This window comes from Vipera berus (genome assembly GCF_964194415.1).
Source record: "Vipera berus genome assembly, chromosome: W".
Lineage (NCBI taxonomy): Eukaryota > Metazoa > Chordata > Lepidosauria > Squamata > Viperidae > Vipera > Vipera berus.
In genome coordinates, this window is record NC_138210.1 from 55,734,934 (window position 1) to 55,755,545 (window position 20,612).

Below are 20,612 nucleotides of genomic sequence, written 5' to 3' on the forward strand. Positions count from 1 at the left end.
TGACCATTTTTCACACTTACTGTATAACCATTGCAGTATCCCCACGGTCATGTGATCAAAGTTCGGAGGCTTATCAAGTGGTTCATATTTATGAGGGTTGCAGGGTCCCGGGGTCACGTGACCACCTTTCGCGACCTTCTCACTAGCAAAGGTTGACTCAGCCTTCCATCCTTCTGAGGTAGGTAAAATGAGGACCCAGATTGTTGGGGGCAATTAAGCTGACTTTGTAATAATGCCGCTTGGGGGGGGCGAAAGCCCTAATAAGCAGGCATATACATAGAATGAAGGCTATTGCTAAGCACATTGGTTTGTGCTTAAATTGTAAGCCGCCCTGAGTCTTCGGAGAAGGGCGGGATACAAATGGGATTAAATAAAAAAATAAATAAAGTCAAGGGGGAAACCAGATTCACTTGACAACGGTGTTACTAACTTAACTGTTGCCCCGTTTCGCATAGCCACAGAAATGTGGGGCTCAGTTGTGGTTGTAAGTTGAGGACTACCTGTACAGACTTTTTCTTATTAAGGAATGAGTTGATTTTTGGAGACAGCAACTCAGCAGCAACCTTCTGTCTGAGTGGGAGCCTCAGAATGACCCAGTGAGAAAAGAGTTTGTCGCTTGGCTCCTGCTCTGTAAAATGGACAACAAGCACACGTGGGTGTGATCATACTGAACTCCAGCGGTAGGCAACCTTGGCTCAGGAATTCTGGGAGTTGAAGTCCACGAGTCATAAAAGAGCCAAGGTTGCCTACCCCTGTCTTAGCCCATCACTTGATAAAGGTAATATATTTTGATCGTATTTAAATACCTTCTATAAATACCTCCATGCAAAATTCCTCAAAAGCAAGCCCCACCCCCACCCCCACTGCATCCTGCATGGAGTAGTATCTGCTGGATGTACCTGCTCCCTTCCACTTTCGAGATATCTTCCAAAGAGGGTTGGATGGAGAAATACAGACACTGCTTTGGCAAAGAGCAGATTGAAGCGTGCTAAGTCTGTGGATTTCCTTCTTCCTCCTGCCTGGCTATGTGAGGCTTGGATCGGTTGCCATGGTTTTCCTAAGGAGATGGGTAGCGTTGTGTGAGTGCGCCTACGTCATCAAGTCAGCCTACCCATGCCTGTTTAGGCATTTAGAGAGAAAGAGAGAGACCATTCATGTCTCTCACTGCTGTAGTTTGCTTAGATTCTGGATTCTGTCCAGATGGTCAGTGTCTACCCACTAGTGGCCATTTTTGGAAGACTGTACTTTATGCTTAATTAAACTGACCAAATCTGAGCTGCAGAAATCCCAAGTGACCACTAGAGAGAGGCAAACCTAGCCTTTGCTGCCTTCTAGTGGCTATCTGAATTTTTGCAGCCCAAATACAGTAGCCCTAGGAATGGGTCAATGCTGGGAAAGGTTGAGGGCAAGAGAAGAAGGGGAGGACAGAGAATGAGGTGGCTGGGTGGAGTCACTGAAGCAGTAGGCATGAGCCTAAATGGACTCCAGAAGATGGTAGAGGACAGGAAGGCCCTGGAGGAACGTTGTCCATGGGGTCGCGATGGGTCGGACACGACTTCGCAACTAACAAGGAATGAAGGGCAGCCCTAGGCCCTAGGATACATGTCCCAGGATAATGTTGCAGGATCCAATCTGGGTGGGTCACCGGGATCAGAGGATTTGTCTTCCAAGCTCTCGGACTTATGCTGGAGCATATAAGGGGACTTCTCTGTGTGCTCTGGGCTGTTTTGCGTGTGGTATTTATACGATGGCTGTTGTGTGTGGCACAAAGAAACAACAGCCAATGACTTAATAGCCAGCCATCAATTGGATCCTGCAGCAGTAGCCCTGGTTTCAAAATCAGGCTTCATCTCCAAAGCGGCTTCCACAAAAGTGCACCATTGTGTGAATCTAAAGAAAGGGTGAAGTCAGACAGGCATCTCAGTTCTTTCACAGGAAGTGACTCCTGTGACCCAGCTTAATTTCTGAGCAAGCTTTTAGGCTTTGAGGGACCGTTGTTGTTGTTTTTTCCCCCCTCAAGATAGTTTGAATTTAATCCGGAATTCATCTAAATGCAATCAAAAATCCAGTTTTTAATCTGTATTTATGCTGAGACTGCAGTAAAAGAAGCCTGTGCATTGCCCCTACATATGCATATAGAGGGTTTTTTTTCCTCTCTCTCTCTGTTCCGATGCAGAACATCTAGAATTAGAAGTAAGGCTATAAAGAATTAAAACCGCAACTTCTACAACTGGTTGAAAATTATCATTAATAAATGCAAGGATAGATGATAGATATACAATCAGATAGAAGAGATAGATAGATGACAGACAGACAGACAGATAGATACAGAGACAGGGAGACAGATAGAGATAGAGATTGATAGATGACAGAAAGATTGGAGAGAGATGATAGAGAGATAGAGATAGATGGAGATAAAAATTAGTAGAGATAGAAATAGAGGCACAGATAGAAACATTTTCATTTATGTGTTAAGTGACAGAGCTATTTGGTTATGTCAGTTGTGTTCTGCCTATCCAAATGTTCACACAGTATTTCTTCTTCTTCTTCTTCTTCTTCTTCTTCTTCTTCTTCTTATTATTATTATTATTATTATTATTATTATTATTATTATTATTATTATTATTATTATTATTAATATTAATATTATTATTATTATTATTAAAAAGCAGTAGGAAAATGCACCCGGGCAGTTTACAGATGAATTTAAACAGACCACAGTTCAGAGGCTCCTTGAGTGCTATGAATAACATTGGGGTGTAAATTCTCTCTCTCTCTCTCTCTCTCTCTCTCTCTCTCTCTCTCTCTCTCTCTCTCTCTCTCTCTCTCTCTCTCTCTAAATGTATCTGACAACTGGGCCTGTTACACAGGAGCTGACTGGATTAGAGTAGAGAGAGGAGATTGACGTTTACACTGAATTCTTCAATTGCTTGCTGGAGGAAGAAATGGCAGAGGGAAGGTTAACATGAGCTTAACTCCCATCCAAGCAGTTGTTTTTAAGGATCTTTGGGGATTATGTATTTAATCATGTTCTCAACCATAATCATGTGCATGCATGGGGCGTCTAGGAGTTTAAAGCACTCCCTTATACACACTTCATCTTCCTTCTAAATGAGGTTGCCGAAAAAGAAGGCGAGTCATGCACAGAGGATTGTGGATTAGGAAAGGATTTCTGAATTAGAGACTTTGTGCTCAGCCTGCTTCGACCATTATTTCATACCTGTATCATGATCCTGGCCAAAAAGAAGGTTGATCCAAGACACTGGAAGTTTTCTAGTTTGGGCACCAGCAGGTTAATGGCAGCACAATTTTTCTTGGGCCCACCTTTTCTGGTTGTTCTCCTTGTGCAGTAAAATAATATTCTTACCTCTCTGAAAGCTGCTAAAAAAAATCTGAAGACATTCTTAGGAGAGTAACATTTTCTACGTCAATGTGGAAGTAACATCCACCGGAGTCAACATAGCTTACGTCTAAGTAAGTGTCACAAAGAGTCTGGTGGCGCCTATTCCAATTCACAGATTTTATTAAAAGACAAAAACTCAGCGGTTGCTCATAAAAGCTTGTGCTTTCTAGTAAGATCTGTTGGATGAAAAAGGTGCTATCAATCTCCTCCTGATTTTTTATTTTTTTATTTTTGGCTCCCACGGACTAATGTAGCTCTCCTCTTCCAATGTGAAAGTGTGTAAGAGAGAGTTGCCAGAAGAATAATTTGGGGTTGCATAAGAGTAAAAAAAAATGAGATCCAGACGGCTGTGAGGAAAGGAGAAATATTTATTCCCCAAAGCAGAGGGGTTTGCTTTGGGGGCAGCCACAGAGAAATGGGATGCAGTGACAGTTTTACAGGGGAGCTTGTCGTGGGGGTGGAAGTGTTTATGTGCTGATTCTAGGGCCGTGGTGGCGAACCTATGGCACGCATGCCACAGGTGGCACGCAGAGCCCTCTCTGTGGGCACGTATGACATCGTCCCAGTCCTAGGCCTTCAGCTGGGTTTTATAAAACCTTTTTGCTTTAGGCCTCCGCCGCCGTGTGCAAAAACAAAAGAAAGGTTCAATCAATTTCAACTTCTCGCGGGGGAAAAAAAGATCTTGAAAAGTTGGAATTGATTGATTGAACTTTTTAGTCCCACCCAGTCTGCCGTTACCACTGCAACCACGCCCACCCAATGGGCCACAGCCACCCAATGGGCCACGCCCACCCAGCACCCAATGATACATAAGTGGGTTTTGGGTTGTAGTTTGGGCACCCGGTCTCTAAAAGGTTCGCCATCACTGTTCTAGGGTGACACTTTAGGGGTGTGTGTGTGTGTGTGTGTGTGTGTGTGTGTGTGTAGATATGTCATATATGATGTTTATGCCTGTGAACATGCAGTTCCACTGGGAGACCTAATTTAATTAACCCTATCTGGGTTTACAGACTTTAACTTTTGATACGTGGATTAGGTCTGGGTAATTTATTTGGGGATTTGAGGAAGTTTGAGTAAAAGATTTTCCTCCATTTGCTATTTTTATTTGATGAACTTAGTTTCAGCTTGACTGTCAATTATTCAATGGAGACACTGATTCTTAGTCCATGATGCATTCTGTTAATGTTTTAAGGGAAAATGGAAACAGTATAAGGTATAAGTATAAGTATAATTATCTGTTTGGGAAAGTGGCATTTTTAGATTGTGTTAAGTTTTTAAATTGTAATAATGTTTGTGTGTTTTCTCTTGTAAGCCTCTGAGTCATCCTGAACTGTGAGATAGGTGGCAAATAAATTTGATAAACAAACAAATCTTTATTGGGGTTTAAACTTCAATGTTTGGAAGTCTCTACCTTAAAATGGCAGGAAACTATGTGGCTAATTTTTGGCAGTTGTAGTCGGAAAGGTTTCCCAAGTTCATAAAAAGCGGTAATTTTATTACAGAGAATATAGATACTTCATGCCAATGAATTCAGTTCACCGGCATGAAGGAAATTGGGTTTTTTTTTAACCTTCAGTATTCATACAAGTGAAACTAGAATAATGTCCATATGAACTTTTGCTTTTTTTTTCTATATTCAATATTCCTTCCATATTTGAAGTGGAAATGGGATTCTCCAGGCTAAGATTTACTAAGTATTAGGAATATGGCTGTTTCAGGTTTCCTCTGGTGGTGCACAAAGGTTTCCCACAGTGATCAATGGAATTGTCTCCCAGACAGCAATAGGTTTGTTGAATGTTGTCAGCTTTCCTGCAACTTTTGCTTAGATCATGTTTGATTATACATTTGGTCCTCGAGTTACAACCAGTTACTCAGCAACCATTTGAAGTTACGATGGACCTCCCCAGAGCTACTCAGAGCCTGCTTTTGAAATTCTGACAACTCCAGAATGTATGTTGACATCCGGTTGAGAATTAGCTCCTGCAAAAACAACAATTTTTTAAATCAAGTTTAAATCTTTCAAAAATCCTGCAATAGTTAAACCAATCACAAACAAATCCTTCACTTACTAGTTGTTCTCTTGTCTTTATCCTGAGCCCCTCTTTTCCAAAGATCAATAAGTCCCGATTGGTCATCCATTTACATTCCGATGCCATCTCTGTTCTGTGTAGGGCTTCACGAGGTGCTTCCCAAAGTGGAACACTACATAGAATAGAGATTTTGATATATTTACAACCCATTTGTAGCTTCCCACAGTCATGGGACCACTATTTTTGGTGTTTTTTTGCTGGATTCATTTAATTTGCTTAAAAACCACCACAAAAAATGTGTAAAATTGGGTTCAGTGATGTGATGACCTGCTTACCAGGGTACATTCATATTGAGAGAAATAGTCGGAAACCAGGATAAAAACATCCGGTCTTATAAGCAGGCTTTCGAACCTCCAGCATTCCACTCTGTCGAGGTCGGGAGTTGGCTGACAAAAGCTTAGTTTACTAAGCAGTTGTTTGTTTTATATTTATCCTGGTGCTCGACTATTTCTCTCAATACACACACATACACACACACACACACACACACAGAGTTTGGCTAGCCTCAATCCCCTTTTCTTCCATTTTTCCATAAGTTAATGAAGTCTGCCTGTGTTGTGAAGAAAGGAGGGGGGGGGCGGGGAGAGCTATGACTGAATATTGACTAGGAAATCTGCAGAAAGAGAAAAGGAAGTCCTGGAGGAATCAAAACTGAAAGCAGACACTTTGTATAGAACTTTTGGGTGAACGGCACCTGTTGCAGCCTTGCTTATTACTGCTAATTATTGCCCCTAAAACAGGGGTGTCAAACTCAATTTCATTGAGGGCCGCATCAGCATTGCAGTTGCCCTCAGGGAGCCAGGGTGGGTGTGGCCTACTGGGTGGGCGTGGCTAGAGTGCTTATGGCCTACTGGGTGGGCCTGGCTGCCTGCAATTATTGCAGGTTCGCATCCCACCAGGCTCAAGGTTGACTCAGCCTTCCATGCTTCCGAGGTAGGTAAAATGAGGACCCAGATTGTTGGGGGCAATTAAGCTGACTTTGTAATAATGCCGCTTGGGGTGTGTGTGAAAGCCCTAATAAGCAGGCATATACATAGAATGAAGGCTACTGCTAAGCTTGTAAGCCGCCCTGAGTCTTCGGAGAAGGGCGGGATATAAATGGAATTAAAATAAATAAATAAATAAATAAAATAAAATTAATCACACTGAATTACAGGTAGTCCTCGACTTACAACAATTCATTTGGTGACCCGTTTAAAGTTACAATGCCCACTCAAAAATGTGACTTATGACTGGTTTTCCCAGTTAAAACCTTTGCAGCTTCCCCCGATCACGTGCTAAAAATTGAGACGCTTGGCAACTGGTTCGTACTTTCGACCGCTGCTGTGTCCCAGGGTCATGTGATCCCCTTTTGCGGCCTTCTCACTAGTGGCCTTCTCACAAGTCAACGAGGAAACCGGACTCGCTTAACAACTGAGTTACTAACTTATTCACTGTGGCAAGAAAAGTCGCAAAATGGGACAAAGCTGACTTAACAGATCTCTCACTCAACAACATAAATTTTGGGCTCAGTCGTGGTTGTAAGTCGAGGACTACCTGCATCCCTTTTGTACCACACATTAAGGCATGCTTAGTGTTCGTCACGGAGAAAAGTTTTACCAGAGGTCCATGCCGTAAATGACATGGTAGATCATTCCTGGAAAAAGATTTGTTTGTCTCTGAACAAGCAGAAGTATCCCTAAGTTAGGCATTAGGGTTGAATCAACCACAGTTAAAGTAAGCTAACCAAATCAAGGCCTAAGTACAGATTATGGTTAAGGCATTTCTCCTACGTTTCTGTTTCATTTTTTAGCACTGCTATCATAATTTGGCTATCAGCCCAGTCAAATCAAATTTTTCATCAGTGTAATGAAATTCATGTTTCTGTTGTTGGGCAAAAGCCTGTCGTGCCCTTTACATTTTCTCTGCCTATTTTGGGAACCCAGAAAATTTGGAGAGTATTTTTGGAGAGATACAGGAGGCTATTTACTATATTTTATTATTATTATTCATCACATTTTTATACTGCCCATTTCACCTGAGTGACTCTTCCCTGTTTGGTTTTTATGTTTATTCTCCTTCATGCCCCTACTGGGGTCCGGTGAGCAAAGCATTCCTAAAGCAGCATTTGTTAAGCTCACAATGTAAACAAATTTGTCGTGACTAATAAGCAAATTTTGTCGTGACATTCCTACTATGAAAAATCAACTTTCAGAATTCTGAAAAGAATCACACGTAGGAGAAACCAACTGCTTCCAAATCCCAGATCGGTGGTCATTAAGCGAATCCAGCTCCCCCACCCCCCCTTTGATCTTGCTTATTGGAAGCCAGCTAGGAAGGTCACAAATGGGGATCACATGACCCTGGCATGTTGCAATACACGCCAGTTGCCAAGCACCCAAATCTTTGATCATGTGACCATGAGGATGCTGCAGTGGTTATTAAGTACAAGGATCAGTTGTAAGTCACTTTTTTCAGTGCCGTCATCTCTCTGAGTGGTCGCTAAATGAATGGTTGCAAGGGGAGGACTACCTGTACATGACTGTATTTTAACTGATTAAATGATTATTAAAATATGCATATGACTAGACGTTTGTAGACAATGCCTTTATGAGCCATGGAAGCTGGCCGTCTTAGCACTTCCTCTTTTTAAAGAAAGTCACGTTACTGATTTTTTTTCCCCTTGTGTGGGGACAATACATTGTACAGTGAAGGAAGTAATTTATAAAATGCAATGAGGCTTTCTAGGCAGAAAGAATGCCCAAGAGGAGTTAAGCAGCTTAAAGAGTCCCCAGGTGATATTCTGCATAATAATAAAGGTAAAGGTAAAGATTCCCCCGCACATGCGTCCTAGTCGTTTCCGACTCTAGGGGCTGGTGCTCATCTCCGTTTCAAAGCCAAAGAGCCAGCGCTTGTCCGAGGACGTCTCCGTGGTCATGTGGCCAGCACGACTAGATGCCAAAGGCGCACGGAACGCTGTTACCTTCCCACCGTAGTGGTCCCTATTTTTCTACTTGCATTTTTACATGCTTTCGAACTGCTAGGTGGGCAGAAGCTGGGACGAGGAACAGGCGCTCACTCTGTTACGCGGCACTCGGGATAACAATATGTAGACACAAAGTTTGATCTAATCACGAAGGTGCAAAAGCTAGAACCATAGGGCTCGAAGGGACCTCAGAGGTCTTCTAGTCCAACCCCTTGCTCCAGGCAGGAGACCTTACACTCTCAAATGGCTGTCCAGTCTATTTTTGAAAACCTCCAGCGATGGAGCCCCCACAACCCCAGGAGGCAAGATATTCCACTGATTAATTGCTCTCACAGTCAGAAAATGTCTCCTTACTTCTAGGTTGGGTCTCTCTTTGACAAGCTTCCACCCATGGCTTCTTCTCCTGCCCTCTGGTGCCTTGGAAAATGAGTCTCTTCTTTGTGACAGCCCCTCAAGTACTGGTAGACAGCTATCATGTCCCCCCTAATCTTTCTCTTCGATAGGCTAGACATATTTAGCGCCATATTTAGTGCCATCAACCACTTGTCACACAATTTAGCCTCCAGATCTTTTATCATCTTCTTGCTCTTTTCTCACATTTTCTAGGGTCTCGACATGCTTATATATATCTATATCTATATCTATCTATCTGTCTGTCTATCTATCTATCTATCTATCTATCTATCTATCTATCTATCTATCTATCTATCTATCTATCTATCTATCTATCTATCTATCTATCTATCTATCTATCTATATCCATATCTATATCTATCTATATCTATCTCAATATATCTCTATATCTATCTCTATCTCTATATCTATCTATCTATCTATCTATCTATCTATCTATCTATCTATCTATCTCTATCTCTATCTATCTATCTATCTATCTATCTATCTATCTATCTATCTATCTATATGTAAATTTTTGGATTGCTAACAAAGAATTAAAGGGAGATTGTTAGCAATCCAAAAATTTACAAAATATGAGCTGTCACTGTTGTGACTACAGCCTGTGGATGGCCTTGGGTTAGGCTGAAACAGGCAATAAGTTTTGTCCCGTGTTTGGGGCCTAGCAAGGTATTCTAAAATACTTAACAAACACTTAACACTATATCTATATCTATATCTATATCTATATCTATATCTATATCTATATCTATATCTATATCTATATCTATATCTATATCTATATCTCTATATCTATCTATATCTATCTATATCTATCTGTCTATCTATCTATCTATCTATCTATCTATCTATCTATCTATCTATCTATCTATCTATCTATCTATGTTAAGTGTTTGTTAAGTATTTTAGAATACCTTGCTAGGGCCCAAACACGGGACAAATCTTTATATATATATATATCAGGACAAGAAGCAAGAGATGGAAACTAATAATAATAATAATAATAATAATAATAATAATAATAATAATAATAATAATAATAATAATAATAATAATAATAATAATAATAATAATAATAATATATCAGGACAAGAAGCAAGAGATGGAAACTAATCAAGAAGGGAAGCAACCTAGATCTAAGGAGAAATTTCCTGACAGTTAGAACAACTTGCCTCTAGAGTTTGTGAATGCTCCTACACTGGATGTTTTTAAGAAGAGATTGGACAACCGTTTGTCTGAATTGTTTCTAGCCTGAGCAGTGGGGTTGGACTAGAAAACCTCCAAGGTCCCTTCCAAATCTGTTATTCTGTTCTGTTATTCTGTCCTTCCCAAATGAACGGATGCTACAACGAATGCTCGGTTGTTCACTTCTATCGCCAGCCAAGGAGGTTTTGCACCCTTCTGCTTGTCTCCACACTGACAATGCTTAAATAACAGCTGAGCCAATGGGAAGGGAGGCACAGAGGTTAAGCTGACAGAAATAGACCCCGGGGTTGAAAAGGCATCTCTGGAAACTGTAGGAAAATGGATGGTGTCACTGTGCATTCATCTAGGAAACCAGAGCGGGGAGGGGGGAAATGTGTCCAGGGGGAAAGGGCGATTTTAGGACATAGCACCAATCACAGAGGACTCGGAAATCTTCGTACAGTTGGTCCTTAACTTAATGTCTACAATTGGGACTTGAATTTCCATTGGTCAGTATGGCGGTTATTAAGTGAGTCACAACCTTTTTTTGCCCTGGTTGTTAAGCAAACCAGCGCAGTTGTTAAGTGAATCATGCAGTTGTTAAGCAAAGCTGGCTTCCCCCACTGACTGGAGGGAAAGTTGGAAATGGCAATCACATGACCCTGGGATGTTGCATCCATTGTAAATACATTCCAGTTGCCAAGCACCCAAATTTTGATCATGCGATCATGGGTGTATTGCAATGGTTGTTAAAGGCAAGATCCAGATGTAAGTCACTTTTTTTTCAGTGCCGGGAATAACTTTGAATGGTTGCTAAAAAGAATGGTTTGAAGGCAAGGACAAGTTACAATGATTTTAAAAATCTCGGTTCGGTACAAGTAGTAGGCCTCGACTTATGACCACAATTGAGCCCCAAATTTCTGTTGCTAAATGAGGCATTTGTTAAGTGAGTTTTGCCCCATTGTACAACCTTTTTTGCCAAAGCTGTTAAGTGCAGTTGTTAACTTAATAACATGGTTGTTAAGTGAATCTGGCTTCCTCATTGACAATGCTTGTCAGAAGGTCGCAAAAGGGGATCGTATGAGCCCAGGGACACTGCAACCGTCACAAATACGAGTCAGTTGTCAAGCATCTGAATTTTGATCATGTGACCACGGGGATGTTGCAACGGTCGTGTGAAAAACAGTCATCTGTCACTTTTTTCAGAGCCGTGATAACTTTGAATGGGTCACTAAATGAACTGTTGTAAGATGAGGACTACCTCTAATTTGGCAGATTTGGCTCTTTAAGCTGGTGTTAGGGAAAGGAAAGTTGTCCCCAGCAAGAGATGAATCTAACAAAATGTTGCCCTCGGGGTGGCCTAACATTGCTCTTTTCAACTTCGTGGATTCAAATGGCCTCAGTAACCTTCCAGATCTATGACTGTATTACTGATATAGTAAATGTACCATCAATTAATAAAATAAACATTCTAAGCCTAATCTTCATGTGCTAGTTCAGGCTGTACTTTTGCAATGTAACTTGCAAGCATTCCTCTGGATCAATTAAAAAAAATAATTCTATGAATAGAACATGAGGACATTAATCAGCAGGCTGAACTAAAACTTTCCTTGCTTTCATGGAAAACCTTAAGACTTTTTCTTCTTCTTTCCATCTGAAACAATACAATCATATGTCTGGGTGCAGCCTCAGTACTGTAATGAGCAGTCGTCAGTTTTATGTTATCAACTTTGAAAGCTATTTAACCAACCAAACCAAACTATAAATACATTCTCCGAATGATGTCCAGGTAGAATAAGCATAGACACTAATTAATTCCTAAGAATAGAGGTTTTCAGAAAGAGTGCAGAGAAGAGCAACAAAGATGATCAGGGGACTGGAGGCTAAAATGTATAAAGGATCGTGGCTGGAATTGGGTATGTCTAGTTTAATGAAGAGAAGGACTTAGGGGTAACATGATAACAGTGTTCCAATATCTCAAGGGCTGCCCCAAAGAAGAGGGAGTCAAGCTGTTCTCCAAAGTACCTGAAGGCAGGACAAGAAGCAACGGATGGAAACTAATCAAGGAGAGAAGCAACCTAGAGCTAAGGAGAAATTTCCTGTTAGAACAATTAATCAGTGGAACAACCTGCCTCCAGACGTTGTGAATGCTTCGACACTGGAAGTTTTTAAGAATAGATTGGACAACCGTTTGTCTGAAATGGTATAGGGTTTCCTGCCTGAGCAGGGGGTTGGACTAGATGACCTCCAAGGTGCCTTCCAACTCTGTTATTCTGTTCTATTATGTCAATGAAGATTCTCCAGTCATCCAGGTAGAGTTGTCTGAAGGCTGAGTCGTTGCACTCAAACTAATTTTTGTTGTAAGCTTGAGATGTTTTGCTGCTTATTCAAGCAGCTTCATCAGTCAGAAAAAGCCAGTTAGGCAGAGAGTTGTACCAACTCCTGCTGCACCAACCTCTGGGGCTTTCTCCCCAAAGCGCGTTGCAATATTTGCTAAGATTTGTATCTATTTCGGAGCCACTTCATCTGTTCACAAAAGACAGTCTAGGTCAGGGGTAGGCAACCTTGGCTCTTTTATGACTCGTGGACTTCAACTCCCAGAATTCCTGAACCAGCACCTACCCCTGGTAGATGTTGCAGTTCTAATAGGGTGAGAAGATTGAATACTTGCTTAAAGTCTTCTTCTAGTCTCGGTGACTTCAGAGGGATGCAACGGTATGAAGCCGTATGCTGTTGTTTTTTCAGGGATGATTTTCTGACTTCCCATTCTAGCCTACAGATCTGGTAATCTCCCATGCATGTAAGACCTAAATTTAATCCTGCATACGTCTAAACTCTGTGTAGCAAGAGCCATCATATTCTGTGAACTGCTGAGGCATGATCAGAAGGATATTTATATAACCTTTCAGAATACAGAATGATAGATGGGCTAATTTGCAACAAGCAGCAAGAAAACCTGTGGTGATAAATATATTTACAGTGCATAAGCCTTAACAGACTATAGCCTACTACTTAGATGGAACGTATGTATCCATCCACCCATCCATCCATCCATCGTTGAGTGGGAGGACAACAGTTAACCATGAGCTCAAAGGGAAATAAAGTGTGGAAAGAATAAATGATGATAATTGTCTTATTAACAGTGGCACTCACAAAACAGCATGCATCAATGAGGTGAACTAACAAGTACGCTTTGATTTTTAAAAGCTGTTCCTGTTCAAATTTCTATACAAAGTTGCTTTTTCCCCCTTCTTTGAAATTACAAAAGATGGAAAGAATTGGAAGATTATAAATAAAGGAAAAAAAATCAGTTAAAGATTACTGTCTAGCAGTACCTTAAAGGATGTTTATTTCTGGTTACAACACTGTCTGCCCTGCAATAAATGAATGGCTATTCTAAGAAACTTTCATTCTGTAATAGGAAATACTGATTTGATTTAATTTCTCATCAACCCACTTCCCCCAAGGTGAGGGAGGGAGACTGTCACTCAATCTTACAGGTCCTCACCTAAGATTTTATTCTTCCCTAGAGATTCCCAGAAACCTCATTTCTCTTCTGACCCAATCGTTCTTCATAGGAAAAAGTTTGATTCTCAGGTAGAGATACTGCCACTATGAGTATATTTACTTGACACAATAAGCTAAATTTTAGTTCAGCTCATTACAGGTAATCCTTGACTTACAGCCACAATTGGGACCAGAATTTCTGTTGGTAAGCAAGGCGCTTGTTAAGTATGTCATGCCTGATTTTATGACCTTCTTTGCCAGGGTTGTTAATCACTGCAGTTGTTAAGTGAATCACATGGTTGCTAAGCAAATACAGCCTTCCCAACTTGACTTTGCTTGTTGGAAATCAGCTGGGAAGGTCAGAAATGTTTGAACACATGACCCTGGGATGGTGGAACTGTCATAAATATATGGCAATTGCCAAGCACTGAATTTTGATCACACGACTATGGGGAGGCTGCAATGGTCCCAAGTAGAAGGACCGGTCATAAGTCACTTTTTTCAGTGCTGTTGTAACTTTGAACAGTGGCTAAACAAATGAGGACTATCTGTATTCATTCAAGCCCAAAGAGCAGTTTAAACATAGAACACATTGTGATTTAGCTTGACCGCAAAGTCTAATTATGTCCTGTTGTAGCTTAGTTTAACTTTACAATAATACACCGATCCTGTGAATATGGAATAGCAAATTTATAACTGTCACTTCTGACCCTTCGTCATCATTTTGCTAAGTTTGTCTGTCCCTAGTTGCCTTTTCTGTTTGTGTCATCAATGATGTATTTTTCAATGTATTTTTCAGAACTCATCATTAATTGGTTCCAGGAGGTGTGAATACTAAAAATGAGTACCAAACAAACCACATGACTAACACATGACCCTTTGTTTTGTTTGGAAAGACTAATGAGTCAGAGGCAGCCAACACTGACAAGTTCTAACTTGTGTTTTTAGCACCAAAACAAACAATGAACGCTGGGACAAAATGTTCATGTCAAAATGTGTACCAAATACCAAATAGTACCAAATTCAAAGAGTTTCAAAGAATACCGAGACACCATTCTTATACTGACGTTTCCAAGTACTGTATTAAGCTTTTCCAGTATTATTTTTGCCTTCACATTGTGTGTCTAAAACATTTAAAGGTAAAGGTAAAGGTTCCCCCGCACATGCGTGCTAGTTGTTTCCGACTCTAGGGGCCAATGCTCATCTCCGTTTCAAAGCCGAAGAGCCAGCGCTTGTCCGAGGACGTCTCCGTGGTCATGTGGCCGGGCTGACTAGATGCCAAAGGTGCACGGAACACTGTTACCTTCCCACCGTAGTGGTCCCTATTTTTCTACTTGCATTTTTACGTGCTTTTGAACTGCTAGGTTGGCAGAAGCTGGGACGAGTAACAGGTGCTCACTCTGCTACTATGCTTTAACTTTGTTTCCAACAAGCAGTCTGGTTTTATTTCATCTAATAGTTCATAACTACTACAAACTGGTAGTAGTTCTATGGCCACCATTATGCCCATGGGACCATGGTGGCGAACCTATGGCATGCGTGCCACAGGTGGCACGCAGAGCCCTCTCTGTGGGCACATGCGCCATCGCCCCAGTCCTAGGCCTTCAGCTGGGTTTTACAAAACCTTTTCGCTTTAGGCCTCCAGTGCCATGTGCAAAAAAAAAAGAGGTTCAATCAATCAATCAATTTCAAGTTCTTGCAGGGAAAAAAAGATCTCGCAAAGTTGGAATTGATGGTTTGAACTTTTTAGTCCCACCCTGTCTGCCGTCACCACCACAGCCATGCCCACCCAATAGGCCACGTCCACCCAATGGGCCAAACCCACCCAATGGGCCACACCCACCTGGCACCCAATGATACATAAGTGGGTTTGGGGTTGCAGTTTGGGCACTCGGTCTCTAAAAGGTTCGCCATCACTGCCCTAGAAATACCAAATTGAGAGAAACGAGTGGAACTGACTGCAAAAGGGGGCAGCTGCTACTACTTCAGCATGGGCTTTGGTGCTCCTGTCTTGTTCTATGCCATCTTCCTTGTATGTTTGCTTTTCAAAGTGCCAAAAATGGCCATAAGTCACATTTTTTAGTACTGTTGTAACTTTGACTGATCATTAAACAAACTGCTGTAAGTCAAGGACTACCTGTATTTGGAAGCATCAACAATGGAGCTCTCAGGAAATAAATCCTGTTTCATTATTTATTTATTGGCTTTGAATTTGTCTGGGAGGTGTTTTTTTATATGAAACAGGATGTAGCATATAAATACAATCACATTTGCAAAAATCAATCAATCAATGGATCAGCAGCATCTGCCATCAATGCAGATAGCAGAGCAAGTCAAGTGATAGGTGCTGAGAGACAGATCATAGCCTTCATCCACAGCCTCCTTTGACCCTAGACAGAATTTAGGGATGGAGGAGATGCTGAGAGAAGTTAAAAGGAAGCCAAGTGCCTCAAGTTGAAATACTGCTGATCTGTTCCTACTTTTACAGGAGCAATGACTAGAGCAAGATTCTTCTTTGTAGTGTTTATTATAAGGTCCCGAGTCTGTCCTGTCCTATTTGGCAGGCGACGAATGTGGCTATCCAAGACGAAGAAATAGATCTGTCAGTTTGATTGGTTGAAATGGAGACAAGCACACACTGTGGATAACTGGAATTAGCTGTCTCCTTGAGTTTTCTGGTCCTTTGCACCCAGATCTTTTGTCTGTTGTTAATTATTCAGGATGGAAATCATACCCATGTTAAAGGTCCCCAGGGGAGGGGGGGCAGGGAGGAATGGGGGGGGCAAAAGAAAGAGAAGAATGTCTTTCTGAGCAATTTGTCAAACCAAGAGGCTGCGGGGGGGGGGGAGTCTATTACTGAATTAATGGTGGAAGTAGTGTGGTCAGGAGCTAGAGTGTGCTTTGGAAGGAAATGGAATCAAAGGAGATGGAGGATGTGGTGGATTTGTAGGATTTAGTTTTAAAAAAGGAGGAGGTAGGAGAGAGAATTTAGGAGGAGAGGAATTTGGTTCTCCATTTTAAGGGAACCTTGTATAGCCCCAATCTGGTTGGCCGGGGCCTCTGTCCAGGGTCCTGAAATTCTGAGCACCGTCCCCTGCTGTTATTTGAAGCCTCTTCCTCATCGCCTGGGACTGCGGCACCCGCCTTCTTGAAGTTTGCTTGTGTGTTTAATTTATTTATTTAATTAATTAATTTGTTCCGTCTGCTGCTCTTCTGTTAAATGTCCAGAGAGATGTTGCATCCAATTAGCGGCTGTTACATTTTGGAGAGGCGTGGCAGTTGCATCTTCCTTTCTTCCAACGTTCCTTCCCCCCACTCCGGCAGCTTTCCCGAGGCGCATTGGCTTGCCATAATAGAGAGAAGCTATGCGAAAGGGGTGTGTGTGTGTGAGAGAGAGAGAGTGCTTGCACACACAAGAGAAAGCCAGAAACCACTCAGGGGTATTGTAGGCCCCACCACGCATGCTCTCGTGGAAAAAAACCAGCCGTTGTTCAAACAAATATTATTTGTTTCCTCATTTTTTATGCCATCATTTCGCTTGGTTTTCAATTTAGCCCTGCCCTTAGTCTCACACTCTGAGATAATTTTGAAGGCAAATCAGGGAGAGGTCTGCAATATCAGAGAAAACCAATGGAATTGGTTTTTGATTTTTGTTGCTTTATCCATGTCGTTGATTTATGTAACTACAGCTGTCCTTACCGTAATAGTGGGCCCTCACTATTCAATTCAATTCGATTTAGTGCCATCAAAGACCAGTACAAGGGTCCTCACTATCATATTAAAGTATTCCTCCAAATATATTTGTAAAGCACATTCTTCGTTGCATTGCCACTTCCCTAGCACAAGTCTCAGACATCTCTTAGTTCTGCTAACCCAAAGCTGTCTCATCTGATGCTCCTTTAGAGTAAAACAGAGATTTTTGGCTTAGCTTGCACTAAAATGAGAAGGGCGCAAAATGCTCACGAGTCCTACATAGTGGAACACAACCTTTTTTTCCATTCTGACCTTATATTTAGCAAATTAGCACAACAATGAAAAAAACTAGAACAATAGGCTGGCAGATTTGGCAGGGACCATGAAGGTCATTAAGTCTAGCCTTTTGCTCAGTTTGGGATTTATAATTCAGAATGAATTCACGGCATCCTTGACATAAAACTATCCGGCATCTGCTTAATTATCTCCAGTGGAGGAGACTCAATCTGTTCTGCTGCCAAAATACCTTAGGCATTTATTTAAATGCTGAGCCAAAATCTGTTTCCACACAGTTCCTATCCACTGATTTTACTTCTATACTCAGCAACAGAGAAGGCTTCTTTATGTTCAGTTTTTAAATATTGCTTTCTTGTCTCACCTCATGCTAAGTCAATGCTTTAGCCACTGCTTTCTTAAGGAATCCAGGCTGTCAAGCAAGTGTAATAAGAGGTTCTAAGCCATGATTTACAAACTGCCATGTCAACATTCACACAAAAAGCTAACGTGGACACAAAGAAAGAAACTGCCTTCTGGCTTAGCATGTTTTGTGAGCCCAGCCACAAGTTGGTAGTTAGGCGAACCAATGATGGTTTGTTTGGTCAGTTCCTGATATGTTCTCCTTCCTTTTTAGCTGTCATGGTTTTGAAACCCTGCAGATAAACTGTATGGCACACAAAACCAAGCTAGAAGCAATAGCAGAAATGTCAAAGAAAGAAGGCATCCGTGATTATACATCAACATCCAATAACAGGTTCAAGCTGTGATTTACAGCTCCTAGGAAAGATGGTATGCTAATACAAACAAACGTTGCACATCGACATCCTCATGGGTGCACACACGTATACACATATCCTACGGTTCAGTTGGGGGATGGAGATGTATTTCTTTACATGTGAGTCCTTGCCTTCCGAACTTGCCTACTGCACTAAGTTATTACTAAGTTATGGTTTAGTCCAGCAAGTAGTGTGAACTTAGCCACTGTGATCTGTTAAGCACGGTTTATAGCACAGTATGATATCTGAGCTCATGTATGGAATAGTCACCCAAGCACACATCAGCAAGGAATACATTGGGGGAGAAAAGAATTTTGAAGTAAAATTTCAAGGGTAGATCGCCTAAAGGAGCGGTCCCCAACTGGGCCGGGCAAGCAGCTGGGAAGGTGTGTGCATGCAGCTGCACTTGTGCTAACACACAAAGTTCTATTTGTGAAAGGGCACTTACACAAATGGAATTGCACAAATGGAATTGCACGCGCTTGTGCGTACGCTCACGCACATGGCTGCCATCCCCTTTCCCCCTCGCCTCACCAGGGCACCATGCCAGAAGGCTGGGGAGCACTGACCTAAGGGCAGAAAATACGTATTATGGAATAACCTTTTTGATGGCAATAAACTAGGCAACCAACAAGAATCGGCTAATGGAGCACAACCATTTTATGAATAGTCTATTCCTAAATAGAAAAGTCTATTTAGAAATAGACTATTTCTAGTGCCCTCAGGTCACTTTTGAGTCTTAGCAACCACACAGATATATATATTTTTCTCCGTGGTGTTTTGTCAGTTGTTAACTGGTCCTTCAGGTCTTCCAACAGTGCACACATTGTCACTCTACCTGAGTTCACCCACCTGGCTGTTGGTCATCCTGTTCTTCTCTTTCTTTCCACCATTCCCTGCATTAAAGCCTTCTCCAAAGAGTTAGGTTTCTGCATAGCATGTCTAAAGTGGTTTAATATGAGTCTGGTCTGCCTGGATTGATTTGTTCTACAAGAAGTTTGTTTTTGCTCTTCGTGGTATTCTCAGGAGCTTTTCCCAACATCATAATTTTTTTTAGAATCCTGCTTCTTCAAAATCCAACTTTTGTTTCCATAGAGTGTCACAGTGAATGCCACTGCTTGCAGCATTTCTGATCTTTGTAGGCAAAGACACATTACCGCAGGGGTGTCCATCCTTAGCAACTTCAAGACCTATGGACTTTAACTGCCATCAAAAACCTTGCTATGTAGATGGCATTACTCTAACAACCCAAAACGTAAAGATGCTGGCTGGGGAATTCTATTAGTTGAAGTCCACAAGATTTAAAGTTGCCAAGATTGGACATCCCTGCATTACAGCATCTAGTTATCTTTTCCATGACCTTCATGGCTGGTCTACCAAGTAATACTCTGAGAATGTTTCTTGACACTTTGTTCCTTGATAGATGAACCTAAAAGTCAAAACTATTTACCACTTCTATATCGTCCTTGTCAATTCTAGGGCTGGATGTTATACCTGCTGTTGTTAGTCTGGATTTCTTTTTGGTCCCATTTTTCACCTGTACTCCTTGACTTTTATTACTAGAGCTTGCAGAATCTTTACATTTATGGCTGTAAAAGTAATGCCATCTATAGAGAAAGGTTATTGATGTTTTTCCCCTCAGTTTTAAAACCACACTCATCTTCTTATCCCACTTCCCTTAAAACATTTTCAGCATATAAACTGAATAAATAAAGGAGAATACATTTGCCAACCTGGAGCAAATATATTTCATCAATTGTGTTTCTGAGGGAAGGGAACGGAAGGGAACGGAACAGAACGGAACAGAACAGAACAGAACAGAATAGAATATACTTTATTGGCCAAGTGTGATTGGACACACAAGGAATTTGTCTCCAGTGCATAAGCTAGTGTACATACAAGCAACAAAATCATAAATCATAAGATACAATCATAAATCATAAGATACAACCAACAAAGTGATAGTCATAAGATCCCAGTAAGAGTAGGTAATAGGAAAGATGAAAATATGAGGACAATGAAATGTTCGGAGATCCCCATTTTTCTAAACACATTTCACAGCTTGATATGATCAACACAATCAAAAGCCATTTTTATCATCTTCATAATGCTTCATCATGACATTTTTGGATATTCTCTGCCCTTCTCAGTTATCCAGTGTGTATCAACAATAATTTAGAAGTTAAACTGAGGCCTTAAATTGTTCAGATTGTGAGTTATTCTTTATAGGGAGCTTATATTAGAAAATCTTTCTATTTTCCCATGCTTCTGCCCAAGACCTATTTAAGTCAGCACATCCCCAT